The 17,844-nt window shown below is 41.2% G+C and overlaps 1 long non-coding RNA gene across 1 annotated transcript in view; it reads right to left on the reverse strand.

Annotated features, from left to right (window-relative positions):
* Positions 1–17,844, reverse strand: part of LOC109548376 (uncharacterized) — a 79,232-nt gene that overhangs the window by 13,016 nt on the left and 48,372 nt on the right. Inside the window, exon 2 of the long non-coding RNA XR_002174457.1 lies at positions 4,891–4,987. This is a non-coding gene — a long non-coding RNA (uncharacterized lncRNA). The remainder of the gene's footprint in view (positions 1–4,890; positions 4,988–17,844) is intronic.

Raw genomic sequence — 17,844 nt, forward strand, 5'->3', positions numbered from 1 at the left:
CCAAGGTAGCAGCTCATCAGCTGCTGTGCTGAGATTTGAATTCATGAGGGTTGTCAGAGACCAAGCTCTTAACCACCAGACCCCTTGTGTTTCAGACTTCTGTGACCCATGGTGTCTACCACATGGAAGGCCCTCCACAAAGACACATCAACAGAAAGACGATTTAGTCAACAAGGATCACTTTGCACATGAGGAAACCGAAGAAAAGAGAGGTTACATAGTTTGTCCTAGGTCAGAGAGACAACGGGGAAGCAGATGATGGCCCAAAGTGTCAGATCCCTTAGTGGTTTGCTCTTTCTGCCATGCCACCCTGATGGCCTTTTGAGGGACAAGCCGCCCACTGATGGAAGAGGTGGAGAGGAAAGCCCATGAGCGAGCCTCAGTTCATGATCCCACACCTGGGGCTGGTGATCTCACCCCACGAGCCCGCCCACCATGTCCCTCCGTGTGGGGTCTTCACACTTTGGGTCAGCCATAACTGCATACTGGCTCTGACTGTCAGGAGTACTTAGGGTTGTGCGTGTACAAGAGAGCCAGCTGAACCTGAGCACACAGGCCACTGGCAGGCCAGGGGAGGGAAGCAGAGGCCCAGCCCAGATGCCTCAGGACGCTTACTTACTGGTTGGGATAAATCTTCACCGACTTCAAATAAGCATCTCAAGTACACGAGGTTTTCCAAACAAAATACCGCTTCTGGAGGGCTGCAGAATTGCCTTTCAGGTATCATTTCTACATCGTTTCACAATTCAGTAAACTAGTTTTTATAAACTTAAGAGCCTAAATCCCTACTGTTAACCCTTTGCAGTCCATCAACACGTTACCTTGTACTGCCAGGAAAACTCACTGTTGTGTGATCTGCACACAGTCTCAGGGGCCAGGGGCTGAGTTCAAATCTCAGCTCCTGAACTTGGTAGTTGTGGGGCACTGAGCTTTGTGCCTCAGTTTCCTCATATTTAAAAGGGTAATAATCACGGTACCTACCTGTAGGATTAAATGAGTATGTGTGTATTACACATATATATGTGTATACAGGCATACCTCGATTTATTGGACTTCACAGGTACTGAATTTTTTACAGATTGAAGATTTATGGCAACCCTGCCTCAAGGAAGTCTATCGGCACCACTTTTCTAACAGCATTTCCTCACTTTGCATCCCTGTGTCACATTTTGGTAATTCTTGCAATATTTCAAACTTTTTCATTATTACTATTTCTGTTATGATCTGTGATCAGTGATCTTTGATGTTACTATTGCAAAAAGATTATGACTTACTGAAGGCTCAGATGATGGTTAGCACTTTTTAGCAATAACATATTGTTTAATTATGGTGTGTACCTAGTTTTTTTAGATATAATGCTATTGTACACTTAGACTACAGTATAGTATTGAACATAACTTACATGCCCTGGACAATCAAAAAATTGGTGTGACTCACTTTATTGCAATATTTGCTTTATTGTGGTGGTCTGGAACCAAACCCACAATATCTCTGAGGTATGCCTTTATATATATATATATATATATATATATATACACACACATGCACTAACACATATATATACATATTGTGTATATACTATACATATATACATGCATGTAACTATACCTGTGTGTATGTATGTGTGTATATATATATTTTTTGTTGTTGTTATCGTTGGGAATATTGTTATTGGGAATATTTATTGTTGCGAATATTTGGTCTGTTAATACCAATATCTGCAAAACACAACAACTTCTAAACACAGGATAATAAAACTTGAATATTAACATTCTTCTTCTATTTTGTGTGAAGTCTGCAGTACGGAAAATATACAAACTTCGAACAGCTGCAAAAATAGTATACACACACACACATATATAACTATACCTGTACATACAGGTATATACAGGTATACACAGGTATAGTTATATCTATTTGGTATATAGTTATATACAGGTATAGTATGCGTTGAATTTTTCCCCCCAAAATTCATATGTTGAAGTCCTAACCCCCAGTACCTCAGAATGTGACCTTGTTTAGAGATAGGGTCTTTACAGAGGTAATCAGTTAAAATGGAATTATTGGGGTGGGACCCTAATCCAGTATGACTGGTGTCCTTATAAGAAGAGGAAATTTGAACACAGGCGTATACAGAAGGAAGACAACATGAAGACACAGGGAGAAAGTGGCCATCTACAAGCCACAGAGGGAGGCCTGGAACATGTCCCCTCACACAGCCCTCAGAAGGAACACCGTGGTCTCAGACTTCTAGCCTCCAAAACTGTGAGAAGACAAATTTCTGTTGTTTAAACCACCCAATGTGTGTGTGGGGCGGGGGAAAGGCACCACCACTCAAAAATGGACCCAGCACACGGAAGTGGTAGTACTTAACTATTAGTTACTAATAGCAGTAAATAGGTTATACATCAGAAAGTGTGTAGTTTGACACTGCACTCTAAAAAAACCCAGACCTGTGGATATAAAATCACAAAAGCGGAACTACAGGATCACAGCAGTCCACATGTAGGCCACTGCAATGCCAGGCCGGCCAGGCTCAGCTCTTCAGATTCAGACCCAACCATAAGAGCTGCATCATAACCAGTAATAACGTAGAGTCTCTACAGCTTGTTCTCAGTCCTTAGTGCTCTTCTCTGACTCTTCTAAGTCAAACATGAGCCAATGTCATCACCCCTTTAACATTAAAACAAGTATTTCCTACTGTTCCTCTTTCCAGCTTCCAAATGGGTTTAATGGAAATGTATTCTGTTATATCAAGGCAAGCTACAAAACAAATGAATGTCATATAGTATAGCTAATTATCTGTGAATTTGTCTCAATATTATGCAATCAAATCGCAATGCAGACATTTGGAACTGAGGCCCATGTAAGGTTGCAACTGCCATCCATAACCCCTGACTGCCTATCTTTGTGTTCACCAAAACAGTCTCGTTTTCCCTCATTGACTGTTTATTATAAGTCAGTTGTAAACTTGAACTCTTGATGTAATGTAGATTTATGCTAGTACAAAATCCTGATTCTCACCTGTGTCATGCATTAGAGAACTGCAGAAGATTATGTGTGAAAAAGGGGAGGATTGTGATGGTTGATTTTAGGGGTCAACTTGACTGGGCCACAAGGTGGCCAGATATTTGGTGAAACATTCTTCTGGGTGTGTCTGTGAGGGTGTCCCCAGATGAGGCTGACATTTACATCAGGAAACTGAGTAAGGCAGACCACCCTCCCCAGTGTGGGAGAGCCTCACCCAATCGACTGGAGGCCTGAATAGAACAAAAAGACTGAGTAATGGAGAATTCTCTCTGCCTGACACTGAGCTGGGACATAGGTCTTCTCCTGATTTGGGGCTTAGACTAGAACTTACACCATCAGCTCTCCTGGTTGTCAGGCCTTCAGACTCAGACTGGAACTATATCACCGGCTCTCCTCGGCCTCCAGCTTGCTGACTGCAGGTCTTGGGATGTGTCAGCCTCCAGAATTACATGAGCCAATCCCTTGCAATAAATTTCTTGATAGAAACAGAGACAGAAACAGAGAGATCTCCTACTGGTTCTCTTTCTCTGGAGAACCCTGACTACTAATACAGTGGCTGTTCTGTTACTGGTTAATATGTCCTATACCACACTCTTCAGGAGAAACTGCTCTTTGAATTTCATTAAAATAAACTTTGCTTGAGGGTGTGGAGAAAAGGGAACACTCCTACACTGTTGGTGGGAATGTAAATTGGTATAGCCACTATGGAGAACAGTATGCAGGTTCCTTAAAAAACTACAAATAGAATTACCATATGATACAGCAATCCCACTACTGGGCATATACCCTGAGAAAACCATAATTCAAAAAGAGTCATGTACCACAATGTTCATTGCAGCTCTATTTACAATAGCTAGGACATGGAAGCAACCTAAGTGTCCATCAGTAGACAAATGGATAAAGAAGATGTGGCACATATATACAATGGAATATTACTCAGCCATAAAAAGGAACGAAACTGTGCCATTTGCATAGACATGGATGGACTTAGAGACTGTCATACAGAGTGAAGTAAGTCAGAAAGAAAAAAACAAATATCATATAATATCACATATATGTGGAATCTAGAAAAATGGTACAGATGAACTTATTTGCAAAACAGAAATAGAGACACAGACGTAGAGAACAAATGTATGGATACCAAGAGGAGAAGAGGGGGGTGGGATGAATTGGGAGATTGGGAGTGACATATATACACTACTATGTATAAAACAGATAACCAATGAGAACCTACTGTATAGCACATGGAACTCTACTCAATGCTCTGTGGTGACCTAAATGGGAAGCAAATCCAAGGAAGAGGGGATATATGTATACATGTGGCTGATTCGCTTTGCTGCACAGCAGAAACTAACACAAGAGTACAAGGCAACTATACTCCGATAAATAAACAAACAAACAAACTTTGGCTCCTGTAGACACCATTGCTATGTTCCTTCCTTTCTGGAGAACAAGAATGGCGGCCTTTATCCACCAAAACACAAGGTTTTGTTCAACCACAGGGACAGCGCTGACCTTACAGCTGGCCTCTTTGTTTTCCCTTCATCTTAGAGCTGCATCACAGAAACGGCTTACTAATCTTGTTGTACACACCAAATTCCTTTTGGAAAAGGGTACGTATACTCAATAAGTAATTTTGACTTATTGTAATAAGTTACTTGTAAGTAATTAGTAACCTGTATATACAAATTTTATCTGCATCTACCTTCTTATAATAATGGTCAGGTATTTTCCACAAAAGAAACAAGTGAATGTTTGACTTTTCTTTTCCCACTCTTTTCTTCTTTCTACCCGAAGGTAATTCCTCCAGACTAGAACTGAATAATGTAAAAAAGTATGATTTGAAAAATGTCACATCACCTGCCAGTTTCTGAAGCACCACCATGTTCTCTATAATTATTTTTAACTGTAGGCTCAACAGGCAGATATATTGGCTTATCTCCTCCTGCCCAGGTTCCTGAAAGACAAAAACAGAGCAACTACTGTTAAAGGAAAGAATTACAAAAATCATGCATCCTTAATGAAAGGCACAGGAATAGAAATATTATTATCTAGCTTTGCTGGTTCCCAGTTTGAGCCTCTTGTGAGCCCGTCCTGCCAGTAATTCTGGGGGGAGTGGAGAGAACCTTGCACTGGGTGGGGCGGGGTGGGGGGGGGTCAGTATCCCGGGGTTCCAGGCCTGCCCCTGCATTTAAGCAGCTGGATAACATTGGGCAAGTCAGTTATTCTTTGCAGATCTCAACCACCTGTAAAATCAGGGGTCTGGAATGCCTCATAATTAAGGTAGTTTAGCATAATGGTTAGGGTACGGGTCCTGGGCCAGCCCAAGTGACCTTCGATGAGTTACTTAACTCGTTGCTTCTGTTTCCTTATCTGTGAGATGGAAACAAAAACACACTTCCTCAGAGACTCTTTGTGAGATTTAACCAAATTAATACCTGTGAAGTGCACAGAATACAACCTAGCCCAGTGGCCTTCTTAAATGACAGCTATATATTATGATTATCCCCAAAGTGCCTTATCATTTTAAAATTATTCAACTCCATGACTCTGATACCTCCCCTAAAATTCTTAGTATTCTGGGATTTCACCATTGGGATAGAAAGTGAACACAGAAGGAAAATATTGAAATTGAAGAGTCACATTTTTCTCTATTTACCAATATATTAAGAGAAAGTTAAAAGTCATAGAAATTTCTCAAGTTCAAACACAGATAAAATAGGCCATTGATATAAAATGAGCCATTTCACAAGGCAGAAGCCTTAAAAGAGCTGGGGAGAAGGGGAAATGTTTTGTCTTTCAAGAGAAGGAAGCAATATTCACCAAGCACCCAGTGTCTGTACGGTACTCTACCACCTCATTTCATTAAACCCTCCAACATCACTACCAAGCAGTTATTACTGTGCCCATTCTCCAGATGAGGAAGTGGAGGCTCAAGCAGGCTGATCACAGTTCCAAAGGCATATGGCTCTTCAAAGGCAGACTCAGATTCCTCCCACTCCTGACTGCAAAGCCTGTGCTCTTCCACACCAGAACGCTGGCTCCAGAACATGGACCTTCCTCCCTCAGGGTGACAGTGGTTAGGGAGAATTTGGTTTTTATAAAACAAATTATAATTTAAGTGCATCGGAAATATTTTCGGTTTAGAAGACCCCTTACATAAGTTTTGATAGGAAGAAAAAATCAAATCAAATCTTCTGAAAAATGCTATATCACTTCCTAATTTCTTAATATTAGTAACAGGAAAGTAAGAACAGCTGTCAAATTAAGGATTACAATGGAGTAGATAATTGGAATGAAGTGGAAAATAATTTGAAATCAGGTGACCTAGGTTTCAGTCCTGCTTTTAGACAGTCACTAGCAGAATACAATCACTCTCTCAGATCTGATTAAAGATAACTGCAGGGCCTCTGTCATAATTTATGACCTTGGAGTAGAAGATGAGAAAGCCTCCAATCTCTGTGTCGCTAGTTCTAATTATTTGGTCTTGTCTTAACAAAAAAGAGTGGTTCTAAAATATCTTACAAGTTTGAACACTCAGATACAATCTGAAATAACACCTCTACAAATTCTTTCCAGACTCCTCCCATCACCAGGAGAATCTCAGAATTCACTCCTGGCCCCAGATCTGGGCCTCAAGATTCCATAATTATCTACAAGCCCTGGCTGCAGGTATTTCTCTCAAAAGCAGGTACTAAGGCCCAGGCGGCAGAAACCAGCTCTTCATTTTGGTTTGGGGTTTTCTGTTTGTTTGTTTTGTTTTGTTTTTACATCTCCTATACCTGGCACTGTGGTGTACCAAGTTCATGTTCAGAAAACAATTGCTGAATGAGTGACTGAATCTCTGAATTACATTTATCTGTGCCTGGGTACAGCACCAGTTACATAATTTATGCGGCGCAGTGCAAAATGCAAATTAACCCCCCTTGTTCAAAAAGCAGGAAAAAACGTGATGTTAAAGGTACTAAAATATAAAATTTTTTCCTTTGTTCTGTGCTCTCTCTTAACCTGTCACGGTTTCTTTTATTTGCTATTTAATGTCATTCTAAATAAAGAAAAAACTAAATTTAAATTATTAGCAAAAACCTTGTTCATCTTTATATTGCATCGTGCTAGCTTTAAATGCAACTATAAGAGACTTCACAGGTCCCTGCCCACGAGGTCGGCCCAGCCTGAGTACAGTCCAAACAAATTAAGGTATAAATGACTAAATTCAAGTTTTCTCCTGGCATGAGTTTACACTACAGTAGCAAGCAAAGTCAAGGACATCTGCTGATGGTAGGAAGAGGGTGTTGTGGAATAGCTTTCTTCAACTTGTAATAACACCAAGGAAACCTCTCATTTAACTGATTGCAAACCAAATTTATTCCCATGGAGATGAAGTCCTCCGATGGGACACAAAATGTTCAACTAAGTTTCTATCAACTAAGTTTCTATCTTCTTTGGGGAAAAAAAAAAAAAGAACACAGGCTTCCCTGGTGGCGCAGTGGTTGACAGTCCGCCTGCCGATGCAGGGGACACGGGTTTGTGCCCCGGTCCAGGAAGATCCCACATGCCGCGGAGCGGCTGGGCCCGTGAGCCATGGCCGCTGAGCCTGCGTGTCCGGAGCCTGTTGCTCCACAACAGGAGAGACCACAACAGTGAGAGGCCCGCGTACCGCAAAAAAAAAAAAAAAAAAAACAAAGAAAATATGTTATTGATATAAAGAATTATGGATAAAGCAAATTGCTGGATCTTATTTACTCATATTCCATTCTACCTCCGTGCCTGTAAGAGGCTGGCAAGATATTATATCATAATTATGGACTCGCTAGCAGCTTCAGTATCAATGGATCCTATTGTTCCAAGTCTTTGCAAGCTCACGAGGTCCCAGGTTGCATCACACAGAAAAAAAGGAGCTAATTGCATTGCATATTTCTACTTCCCCGTTCCCACCATTACCCACATTATTCCCTGTGGGTTCTAATTAGCTCAATCAGAGCGAGGGAGAATAAAGTTTTAAGAAACTTCAAATAACTGTGGGGTCTGCTACCACCACAAAATTTGGCAAAATGTTATCCTTACACAAATACCATTTATCTCCCATTCCCAGAGAAGCTGGATAGCGTTTCTGGTGTGCTTAGATTTCACTAAGGATAATAGCTTCTTAAATAACATCAACCTAGCTGGTTTGCATTTTGACATTTTTGTGGAATTGGAGGGGGAAAAAGATCCACTTTGAGTATAATTTTTGTTGGGCTCTTAAGGGGTAGCTGTGAAAATAACAACCAATAACTCTTCCGCGTTTCTCTTCCTCTCCCGTTTTATCATCAGCATTGCCCAGAATCCTTCCCTTTAAATCCTTTGCAAATTGTAATGAATGGTAGTTAGGAAAAGGATTTCCTAAAGGGTTATACTCTGGGAAAATGAGCTTAATTACTCCAGGTACCAATCAATGATTTAAAGTTTTGAGAAATCACTTTTTTTTTTTTTTTTTTAGTGAAAGCACCTAAAACTTCTCTGAACATAAACAAGACCGGAGTCCCTGCTTCTCCCCATCACATCACCGCATTATTAACTCATCTGGCTTCAGAACCTCAGTTCTAATCAGAAAGATGGCTCCTGCGGCTACACTTACAATCAGCTCAAAGCCAAAACGGCCTCATGCAGTCACCCTCCTCACGTCTACAGAGGACTCCTAATGAAGAAAATCATTCGAAGGCGACTGATACGCTGAGACCCGGTTTGTGATATCCAACGGCTGGAGCTTGGGGGTTCACACCAACTGCCTTCCCCTTAACCTCCAGCCTCCATCATAGGGAAGGTCAGACAAAACAGGGAGAGGAGACCCAGAGACTTCCAGAGAGGACCTCAGGAGACAACCTCGGCAAGAGGCCAAGCCTGCTGCCTCAGGCCTGAAAGCAGCCCACAAAAACATTTTGTTTTTCCCACCTTTCTCCTTCCTACCCCAATACATCATATTTTATTAGTGGCTAATATATATTTTTTTGTCCGTGCCACACCACATTCAGAACTTTCCCCACCAGGGGTTGAACCCATGCCCTCCACAGTGGAAATGTGGAGTCTCACCCACTGGACCCCCAGGGAAGTCCAAAGAGTGGCTAATATTTAAATATTGAAAGTATTTTTTACATAAAACTCCAGGGTGTCAGATTCTTTTGATGACTCATATGTTCTGTAAACAGGAGGCCCACATTCTGACATGTTAAAAATTGGAAAGGGCCGGGCTTCCCTGGTGGCGCAGTGGTTGGGAGTCTGCCTGCCGATGCAGGGGACACGGGTCCGGGAGGTTCCCACATGCCGCGGAGCGGCTGGGCCCGTGAGCCATGACCGCTGAGCCTGCGCGTCCGGAGCCTGTGCCCCGCAACGGGAGAGGCCACAACAGTGAGAGGCCCGCGTACCGCAAAAAGAAAAAAAAGAAAAATAGGCATGTGGGTTTCATGGTTGGCTCCCGGTCTCTGAGCCACAGCCTCTGGAACATTCTCCTGATAAAGACAGTTCATTCTGGCTTCCGTCCCCTGTTTTAAACGTGCGGTCAGGTGTCTTCCTTTCTTCCTCAGCCTCCAGTTTTCATTCTACCTCTACTCCCAGGGTTCACCTTTGGTCTGTTCCAGAACTTTCCTTTTGATCTCATTTCATGTTTTTCAGTCTCAGATTCCTGATCTTGACGCCGGCTCGTGCTTTCATTTTGGGCACCTCTGAAGCTCTCCTGCTAGTCCCGAGTCACCTGATCCAGACCACACAGTACTTCCCCACAAAGTCAACAGATGTTTCTTACCATCCCATCTAGGCTTTCTGAAGCCAGTAGAATTATCCCTTCAAGTACCATCCAGAGATATTTCTGTGTATTTCAATGCTACTCATAGGCCATGATTAACACCCAAGATGCAGAGGCAAAATCACGTGCCTTATAAAAACTCTATGAGTAGGACATGGAAGACCAACTTTGTACTGCACTTAGCATACACCTTAGATCATAATCTGAAGATTGCCCACACATTCTTCTCTGCATTTTTTTCATTCACTGTTAAACGGCATTGACCTAGCATCTTCCCGTGCAGCCTCTCCCTACTTCTCATGAAACACAGAGATGGCTCAACTTCCAAACAGTCTGTACATTCACACATCATATATTGTCACACCAAACCTCTTTTCCCACGCTTTCCATTCAACACTTTCATTCAATAGTTAAGGAATGATCAATTCAAGCTATCACATGCTGGTGTTACCCAAGAGTGAATTGTTCTGTTTCAGTCCAGAGATGTTTGTGCCATTACCTGGATGTTTATTATATTTTGTCCTATTATTTTATAAACATGAATAGAAAACAGAAAAAGGAAAGTGCTGATACAAGTGATAAGAAGTATAGTTCATGTAAACAATACTTCAAGACAAAGATGAAAATCATTAAGCAGCCAGAAGACAGAGAATCTTTCACCTTAATCTGATTCTCATTGGACTTAGGCAGGTCAATCGTGTGTTCAATTAATTAAAAAGGAAATGAACACAGTTAAAGAACATGTACCAAATGTTGGCAATAAATCATAAATAATTGTGTTTAAAAAACTGAGGTGTAGGGACTTCCCTGGTGGCGCAGTGGTTGAGAGTCCACCTACCGATGCAGGGGACGCAGGTTCGTGCCCCGGTCCGGGAAGATCCCACATGCCGCGGAGCGGCTGGGCCCGTGAGCCATGGCCGCTGAGCCTGCGCGTCTGGAGCCTGTGCTCCGCAACGGGAGAGGCCACAACAGTGGGAGGCCCGCGTACCGCAAAAAAAAAAAAAACAAAAAAAAAAAAAACAGGTGTAATTAGGGATCTTATTTTTTTTTAGCTCTCTGGGAATGGAACTCCTACCTCCTTTACATCAAATAAGTCTATTGTCCGGCTTTCCCACACGCAACTCTTGTACAAATTTTCAAGAATGCATTATATGTGAAAGGAGAGAACTGCCTGTACTTAGGACCAAAAGAAAGAGGCAAAAATATTAAAGTGTAAACTGATATCAACCTAATACCAGTATCCAGAAGGAATTTACTTGTACTTTAACAAATAAAACTGAACTGAGAAAACCTAACCATGAGCTTCTCCCCAGGACAGAGACCAACTGAACAAAAATACGATGTCAAAGACCCTTAAGACAAACCTCCACAAATATGAAACAACCTACGCACAAGGGTATTCATGGCTGAGGCACTTCCAATAGCAAGACTGGAAACCCAAATGTCCCTCAGTAGGGAGCTGTGTGAATAGCCCATAATACACAGTGGAGAACCATGTAGCAAAGTCAAGATCTCTCTGAATTAATATGAAGTGACTTCTAGAAAATATTCCTCAGTTAAAAAAGCAAAGCACAAAATATTATATAGTTTGACATCTTTTATGTGAGAAAGAGAAATGAATATACACAGATAATTTGCTTATTTTTCAAAGAAACATAAAAGTTAGCTAATGTCTATAGAGGGTGGTGATAATAGGGTGGAGAAGAAAGAGATAGGAACTTCTCTAAATATACTGTTGTATATAATTTTGATTTTTGAAGTATGTAAATATTCTACATATTTAAAAATTAAATTAAATAAAAAATAAGCCTTAAAATCATACACAGAAACAAAGTGAATTCAACTGCCTATAAAATTGGTAATCACACAGAGAAAAGCAGTATTCACAATTTCTTTGAATACAAAACTATGACTGTACCTCCTTAGGGTGGTAAAAGCAAAGAAAACTATGACTGTACCTCCTTAGGGTGGTAAAAGCAAAGAAGAGTAAAGAAATATTAAACTTAGTGGGTTTACTCTGAACTTCATGTTAGAATTCTAATTTTTAAATTATTTTATGATTAGTATTTTTTAGGGGGGATAGCTGAGAATTTTGTACCCAGCCAAGTTATCTCTTACATGTAAAATATGCTACCACATAATCTTCCGTGGAAAAAGTCACCAAGAGAAGAATCACATTTAAGATGTGTGTCAGTTGCATAAAATGATTTACCAGCCTTGCCTTACTCAGTCTAAGCCTCAAACAAGAATATCTGTGGGATTTTTTGTTCCAATATGGATTCCACATCTCAGGATATAGGTTGACCCTGCAGTGCTACCCTTGGCTGCTTTCTCTATCTTACCAATGCCAGAAAGCATGTTTACTGAGTCCTGTTCTTTATACCAGAGTTCCGATAAAAGCTTTTGCCATGTTTGATTACCACTTAAAATAACCTATATTATTCTGTTCCAGCACTTGCTCCAATAACAGATATTTACATGGTTAAGATGTTATGCAGAGAGAATCATTAAAGTATTTCTTCTTCCCTCTTCCCTGAACGGCACAGCTGCATAGAGCAGCATAATAACCATTTCCATTGCCAAAGAACTCAAGTAATTATATCCTGCAACTTTAAAACTCATATCAAATGACCTAAGTCTCAGAGATTTTTGTTTTTCCAATGGGTAAAAATTAAATAAAAAACTAGTTTATAGCAGATATTATCTTCTTCAATTCCTCTTTTATCATCTTCCACCTAATAGTTACAAATGTCCCTGCATCAACTATATTTTAAACTTTGAAATGAATACATTTTGAAACACAATAAAATGGAATATTAGCATTTATCTCTGGATGGTGAAATTCTGTGTAATTATTTTTTCCTTATACTTTCATATTCTTCAAGTTTTCTGCAAAGCATATATATCACTTTCATACCCACAAAAATAGATGTTTACATCAGTACATACATTTTTCTATATATAATATGGTCATAATTTTTTTTTTAAATATGCACCCCTAAACACACAAAGAAAACCAACACGGTTACTTTTTCTAAGATGGAAATTGTCTTCACCTTTCCTCTGCTTTTCTGTGTTTCCCAAGTTTTCTATGATGAATGTATGTGTATTACTTTTATCATGCTTTGGGGAATTTTTGTGGTTGTTTTTGGGGGTGAGGAAAAGAACAAGTCAAAATCACTGATCAGTTGGAAATCACCAGGTTAACTGTTACTAATTTAAAACGAGGATAGGGGATAGGCAAGAAAGAGGTATTAAGACATGCTTATACTCAGATGCACTCAGCTTCAATGTCTGCTCCAGCCACACATGGTGAGCAGCAAATGAACATCCTTATCAGATGCATCTCACCCATGTTCCCAGTTCTCAGTCCTGTACCTTTATGGGTCATAGCAGGAAGGAGGTGGACTTTACTACCACCCTTCCTTCCCCAAATTTTCAACCGCGCTCTGAAACCAGTACAGCCCAACCACATGAACGCTGTTTCTGCCAGGCACGTGAATTGGAGAGCTCTGTGTTTATTTGCGAGGAAAGACGTGGTCGCCTTGTAAAACCCAGAATTAAGTTCCCTAAACAGATTTTGGTTTATAGGACTCTTTCAAACTGCATTACTTTTCCCCCAATGAAGTTTTCCTCTTTGCTGCCACAGTAGAAAGAAACATTTTATGGCTCGCCTTTAAAAATGATGTGGCAGGAGGTTGATAGCACAATAAGAAATTTGATTCCCTTGATGGAAAAAGCAACCCTCACAGATGTTACTCTATAGCAACCAATAGCCTCTAAGTACAGATACCTCTGTTTTTTTAAAAACATCCCCGGGGAAATGCCTGTTGTGCATTTTGTAACAAACTGACAAGTTTTCTTTCGCTATTGTGTTAGTCTCAGTGGCCCAAAAGGAAAAGAAGTATCTGAACCTCCAGGGGCTTCAGAACAATTCTGAATAATCCCTGTTGCCTCTGTACTACATGACGACAAGGAACACACAGGCGCGGGTGCTGTTACAAGTCCTCACCCCGTGAGTGTTTATACTAGCACTGTGCTCATAATCATTCCTCTTCAAGCCTCACTGTGGGCAGAGTGATATTTTCTTTTTTGTTTTATTTTTCCTAATGCCCTTTACTATGGTATCCAATATTTCTTTGGCCCTTCTGGAGCACCTTACACCAATTTTGTCAGGAAATGTGTCTATGCTGTTTTATTAATTCCATTCTTGGGCTGTCATTTAATCTATCTCTGCCCCCATTCCATACTCCAAATAAGACCAACAGCTTTTCTCAGAGTGGAAAAAACTGGGCTTTAGAGCTAGATATGCTTTGACTCAAATCCCGGCCCAGACACTTTCTGGGATGATGAGTTAGAGTGGGCGACTCATTCTCCCTAAGATCCAACTTGATCACTTCAAAGACAGATAAATAGCACGTATCACAAGGCTGCCACAACAAAAAGAGATACAGTATGGAACCTTCCAGCCAATAGCAGATCTCATGGAAGGGCAGCTATTATTCTAATCAGTAACATTATTAACAATTGTCTTCACCCACCCCTCCTGTCAATGTCCTGCCTTGTAAGATATCACTAAGGGCTCTTCTTATTGCTTTGTTATTTCATTGTTTAGATGAGTTTAGTGTCGTTCTGAGCTCTGCATATTTTGCTGTGTGCTTTCTCTGCTTTATCACCCAAGACTATTAAATACCTTTGGTCTGAGTACCAGCCCCTCTGGGTCCCCACCACTAAACCTTAACAAAAAGTAGAGCTGTGTCCGCCTCTTTTGTTTCCTGTGTTGACTTAAGTTTCTATACAGCAAACACGCATGAGCACACAGACTTGTCCAGACATGTGAAAGGGAAGCATCCACCTGCCGAGGGCTTACAGTCTAAAAGAGATACCAGATATGCACAGCCGTAACTCTGCTAGAGGAAGTGGAGCTGAACTTCTTAGAAGTGATTTTACTTTATGAACAGTAACAAGACAGTACAACTCAGCTTGACTTGGATAAAGCCTGAAGCCACGCTACAGCAGAAGATGTCTGAGCACCTTCTTGTATTTCCAGGTTGCAAATAAAAGAGGAGGAGGGGTAAAGAACAAATACTGTAACACTCCCTTTACATGAAATGTCTAGAATAGGAAATTCACTAAGACAGAAAGTAGATTAGAGATTACCAAAGGCGGAGGGGAGGGGAGATGGGGAGTTACGGCTTAATGGTTACTGAGTTTCAGTTTGGGGTGATGGTTGTACACATTATAAATGTCATTAATGTCACTGAATTGTACACTTACTAATGGTTAAAATCACAAGTTTCATGTCCTATATATTTTACTACAATAAAAAAAAGAAAGTGAAATCAAAATACAGAGTTCCAGACAGTAAAGTAGCTCCCTTCCCCCCCCCCCCCAGCTGCTCTGAATTACACGTACTTGTGTACACAAGCCTTCCGTAGCAATTTAGCCGGTGAGGGTTTTTTGAACCCTTGTCCAAGATCACACAGCTGGGAAGCAGCAAAGTCAGGATTCAAATAGGTTTTTCTGATTCCAAAGTTAATATCTTATTTAATACCCTAAACTGACTACTCACTGGTCCCTAATGCCCCCTGCTTTTGCCTGTCTTTGTACTTTTGCCAAAACTCAAGGATCATTTCCAGTTCCTGCCTTTATTTACTCCCCACTCAGTCACCAGGTCTTGCTGGCACTGCCTCCAAAATACATCACGAACCTGGCTTATTCTCCTCTTCCCCCACTGTTCCAGTTCAGATCAAGCCACCATCACATCTGGCCGGGATCCCAGTGTGGCCTTCTAGTTGGTCACTCCCAACACCTGTTTCTCCAGGTGACAACCAGAGCGATCTTCAAAAAGCATCAATCATCCTCCTGACTAAACCTTCCAAAGCTTCCCATTGACTTTAGGATAAAATCCTATGTCTGACCATGGTCCCCAAGGCCTGTCCTAGGCAGACCCTGTTTTTGACCTCGTCTCCTTATATCCACACCCCGCTCCGCAGTCCACTGTAGTCCAGCCCACTGGCTTTCTCCCACCCCCTCCAAATATGCCACTGCTGCCTGCTTACGTAGAATACTCTTCCTATGGGCCATCTTTTCATCATCGAGGTCATCTCAGAGAAACCTTTCCCAGCCTTTCTACCTAAAGCACCAGCACCCATCCGCTGTGACCACACCTAGTCATTCTCTATCCTGTCCCATTTTTGTTCTCTCCGTAGGACCTTTCTCTAAAATCATATCAGTTATTGATTTAAATATTTGTTGGCTGCTTCTCTGACCCCACCTCTCAACTAGAACGTAAGCTTCATGAAGGCAGCTACTGTATCTCCAGAGCTTGGAACAATGGCTTGTATGTACCAGATGCTCAGTGATCTCTGGTTCAATTAATGTGAGTTGCTCTCTCTGCACACCCTTCTCTCCCATCTTCACCTAACTCCTATTGTCTCTCAAATCCAGCTCCAAGAACACCTCTTCTGAGAATCTCAGAACTCCCGTGAGAGTTGAAGTCCCCTCCTCTCTGTATCGTCTACTATCTTCCATCAGAATATTTCTCAAACTCTACTATCATTGTCTATCTCCCACACTGGATCATGAGCTTCCCTGTCTTTTACTTCTGTAATCCTATTCTCCAACACAGCCTGGATACACAATAGCAGCTCAATATATGTCTGATGAAAGAATAAGCAAATGCATCACGTATTATTATTTTTTGGCAAAGGTAACTAATGTTCATGGGGGAGAACTTCTTGGAGAGCTCTTACAAGAAACTGCACTGAAGAAACCGAAACAATTTTTAAATGTGCCTAATGTCTTAAAGCTTACATTGAAAACTACAGTCAGGATTCAGGGAGGGATGTTATAATCCTAGCTAATGATGCATGGGAAATGACTAGTAAATCCTGGTTGGATGATTGACAGGGTAGGAATGAGGTCCCACACATGGATGTCTCCGGTGGCCAGCCATCACAGGACACACCATTTCCTTGAAACACCCACCAGGTCATGCTGTGGCCTTTCCTCTGAGAGAGCAGACTTTTCCAAGGAGGATGAACAGCAAAAGGCTCACAAATGCTCCAGCTTTATCCCCTGTCCAGCATGCGTAAACCGACCAAATTCTGAATCCTTGGATCCCTTTTCCTTTAAACCCATGACAACAGCCCCTTCTCTGAAGAGCAGTCTTTCCTTGGCCCTGTTTATCAATCTTTCTGTCTATAGCCATGGTTTGGGGTCTGGTTTAGAAGACACCTTTGCAGATATCTGATCTCACCGCATAGGACTCATTTTTCTAGCCTGTGTCACAGAACTCTGGGGATACCTCACTGTTCACCCTATGCCATCTACATGACAATGGTCTGGAGTTTGCATTTTGTTTTATTAAATCCCAGTGTTCTCTGGGAGCGAAGGATTATTTCCTCTTGCTGCCTGACCTTTACCCTTTCCTGCATCTTTATTTAAGTTGTTGATAGAATTCCCCGCCCCCGCACCAACTCCTTGATCAATGGTGATTTAATTGCATGTACAATGGCATGCAATACACAATCCTTGTCTCTAGGATTGTACTGGCTCCCTCCCTAAATTGTATTCTCAGAAGCAACTGACTCACTTCTCTGAGTTGAGTCTATTTAGTCAATATGGGGTCAAAAACGCTGGGAGCCTGGATTTACAGGAGTTCCTACCTACAATTTAGTGGTAACGTCCTCTAACACATTTACTAGACACTACAAAGTTGGATTCTATTTTGCTAGCCCTTCCTACTTCAGGTGTTGACAAAACAAATTATTTCTTAGCTGACACTGAGTTCTATCATGTTGTACTTTTGTGCATTCAAAACATGGATCGCTGGAGGTTTTCTGGTTTTGTTTTTTTATTCGATTGTTTTTGCTCTACTTAGTGGATTTAATATGTGCTTCATGTTGAAAGAAAGCAGTGGAAAAACTGCCTTATTATTGATGACTTTTTTACAGTCTTAGCCCCTTTGCTAAAATCAACAGATCTAATCTCAGCCCATCTCAGTCCAGTCACTTAGAAATCACTTCTCAGAA

This window comes from Tursiops truncatus, chromosome 7 (genome assembly GCF_011762595.2).
Source record: "Tursiops truncatus isolate mTurTru1 chromosome 7, mTurTru1.mat.Y, whole genome shotgun sequence".
Taxonomy (NCBI): Eukaryota; Metazoa; Chordata; class Mammalia; order Artiodactyla; family Delphinidae; genus Tursiops; species Tursiops truncatus.